Genomic DNA, 3244 nt, shown 5'->3' with positions numbered 1-3244 from the left:
AAAAAGCCAGTCAGAGCAAGCGGATAGAGTGAAGAGGGAGGTGGTTATTTGGAATAGGGAGGCCTTTCTGCAAAGAGAGATTTGAGCAGAGACCTGAGTACAGTGAGGGTGTGAACTAGGCAAGGATGTGGGCAGGAGGTGAGTTTCTGTCGATTGCAACCAAGAGAGTCTTGAAAGTCTTTCTGACGATTTTGAAACATGGTGGTTCGTGGGATTGTATTTGCGCAGACCTGCCGTGGTCCCCAGGGCTAAGGGGGGTGTGCGTGTTCCTTCTGTGTCCAGTCTTGCCAAGGCGGCTCTAAGCAGGAGTTGGGGGCCTTTGCTGGGCGCTTTGCCTTGCTACTCAAGGCTGAGTGTTTACAGGGCCGTGGCTGACGCCACCCGCTGAGACGTGACGGTCTAGGAGATTTTCCTTTATGGTCATTTGGATTACAATGTTGGAACTTTTCTTTCCTAGTTCAGTTGTAAAATCAGCTTTTTAAATCTGCTTATGTGCCCTCTTACAACATCAGACTTCCTGGTTCAAGGTTGTGTTCATTTTGTTTTGGTTTAAATCATGTTTATTAAGGTATCATTGGCATACAGTAAAAAATCACCCATTTTAGGTGTACAGTTCTCTGAATTTTGACAAATACACACAGCTGTGTTACCTTACCACAATCATGACACACAACATTTCCATTGAAGCCGAATCTAGCCTCTGTATCCCGACACTGAATTAAATCTCAGAGACAGAGTTTTGGGTGAAGTAGAGAATAGCTTTATTGTTTTGCCAGGCAAAGGGGGCCACAGGTGGCTAATGTCCTCAAAACTGTGCGTCCCAACTTGGAGGGGGTAGTGAGAAATTTTATAGTAATGGTTCAAGGAGAGTGTGATGAGCTCGTGGACATTCTTCTGATTGGCTGGTGGGGAGGTAAGTGGGCGTCAGCATCATCCACCTTCTGGTTCCAACTAGTCTGGGGTCTACGTGCTGGTGGGCGGCATAGGCAGCATACTGTCATTAACCGTTAATTTCTCCCACCTGGTGAGGGCTTCCGTATCTGCAGAGCAGCTCAAAGATACTGTTACAGTGTGTGTGTCCCTTGGGGGGAACCAGGCCCCAGCCCCAAAGTTACACTATTGTTTCTCTTGACTGTTCCTCCCTTGTCTCTGTATCCCCTCCCTTCCCTAATTAGCATCTGTTCGAACCTGCTCCTCCGCGCTCCGGGGAAAGTCGTGGAGGCTGAATGAAGCCGGTTTCCTGTAATCAAGGAATGGGGGACACAGAAAGGCTTTTGTGCCCAGGAGCCCCACAGGGTCTTGCTGCGCATCACTGTCACCCCAAGGATGTGTCCTGGAGAACACCTTAGGTCCTTTTCCTTCTCTCTCTCTTTGCTGAGAAGTTGGGGATACAAAGATACACAAGCTTGGAAAATAAAGTTAATACTTGAAAACTGAAACTGAATATTTGGGAGTTTAGGCTACAGCACATAAGCTATTATATAATATTTACTAAACATGTTTTTATATTAATTGAGCTGTTTCTTCTAGATACGTAAACAAAATAGTTAATATGTGAAGATTATAATCTTCACCTGGACATTTGAATTGTAGAGGATTGACTGTTGTTTTCTTTTTTGCTGGCTCCTTGGAGTTTATTTTCCACTTGGTGCAAGGCACAGGGTTTTGGGGTGTCAGGAAGGCTCTTGTGTGGCTTGGATAGTAAGGAGTGGGGTCCTGTCAACTTCCTTTTTGGTATTTTGCTGTTGTAATATTAAAAAACAACTGCTTCCGCTGGCTGCAGCCCGCTTAGTGTCGGGAGGGAAGGGGGGGCTCTGATGAGCCTAGTGCCTTGGAAGGAAGCCTGGCAGCTGTTGGGGGCCACTCAGGACGGGGGCCTACAGTTGGTTTTGCCAGGCTGCTGCTTCTTCCCCACGGCTTCCCGAGCCAGGTCATAGGTGATCGTGCTGGCGGAGGCCTGGGCAGATTCCGAGTGCTCTGGGGACTCAAACACTGTGGCCATGAACGGGAGAGTGGAGTTCCTGAAAAAGAAGCTAGCCCACCAGTGTCCTGTGTGGGCTTTGGGGAGAGCGGGCTGGTGGGGGATGGCTTCCCCAGGGCACTCGGCACTTCCGCAGGAGCTGTTACTGGAAGTGGTGCCCAGGCGGCGCCGGTAGTAGTCGTGGGTGGCCACGAGTGGGCCGCTGGAGGGCATAGCTGCCATGCTTTTGCCTGTGGGCTGGGAGAAGCCTCGGCGACGACCCCTCGCGGGACTGGGAGTGCGATCACGGGCGGCGGGGACCAGGGCGCTAGGCCACGGAGCCCATCTGCGCAGGAGACCGCGGGTGGCCGTTCCACCGACAAAGTTTATCATATAATAATGTGAACATGTATGCTTTAAGAATAATTCAACTGTTTCTTTTTGGTAAGAAACTACTATTTAGTGGAAGTGGGATATTCCTTCAAGAATCATCTTGGTTCCAGTGCGTTCAAGACACTCGCATTCAGATGAGCTGTGGATGCGCTTGTTCCTTCCCTTATCCCCACTCCCTCTCACACCCTTGATCAGTGCCCTTCACTAACTCTCCAGGGATATGTTTCTTCCGTTTTCAACAAGCCAGTTCTCCTCTATCTGGGGGGAAAATCGTTTAATTCTTCTCAAATATAGCTGGGTTCCCAGTAACTAACATTTGTTGAGTGCCAGTAAATTGCTAATTGCTTTTGGTCATTATCCCACTTTATTCTCCCAAACCCTGGCTGCAGGTAATATTTTACAGAAGAAAATACGATGGCCATGTGCCTAGACTGTCGGTGTCATGAAATCCCAGCAGGTCATCCCAAAGGATTTGCTGTGAGAATCGAATGTAATCAGTGAGGAAACTGAGGCTTAGGAGGGGCAGGAGGGTGTATATTTCAGGCTCTTGGGAAATCTGCTTCACGTTCCTCTTGCAGCTTGATTGCTTTGGCTTTGTCCCCATCTCTGCAGCATGGCTCCATTTCTCCATTCCCTGTACCTGAAACTCTTGGCCTTTACTCGAGGTTTTTTGAGGGCCACATATTGCAGAAATTCTCTCAAACTGGCTTAAATTTTAAGAGGTAAATATAAAGATAGGGGAGTATCTCACAGAACACAGGGTAGAAAGTACTGTTAGGCTTCTGACAGGACTGGCAGCAGGAATTAGAAAGCAGTCAGGAACGAGGGCAGCATCGTCTCAGTTACTTGAACATGAAATCCTTTTTACATAGGATATCTTTAACATCCAGT

General features: G+C 48.2%; 1 pseudogene; it reads right to left on the bottom strand.

Moving 5' to 3' along the window:
• Positions 1-1788: 1788 nt before the first annotated feature.
• On the bottom strand, positions 1789-2238 carry LOC116747795 (annotated as a pseudogene).
• Positions 2239-3244: the final 1006 nt, after the last annotated feature.

The sequence above is a fragment of the Phocoena sinus genome, chromosome X, assembly GCF_008692025.1.
Source record: "Phocoena sinus isolate mPhoSin1 chromosome X, mPhoSin1.pri, whole genome shotgun sequence".
Taxonomy (NCBI): domain Eukaryota; kingdom Metazoa; phylum Chordata; class Mammalia; order Artiodactyla; family Phocoenidae; genus Phocoena; species Phocoena sinus.
This window is presented reverse-complemented; position numbering and strand designations above follow the sequence as displayed.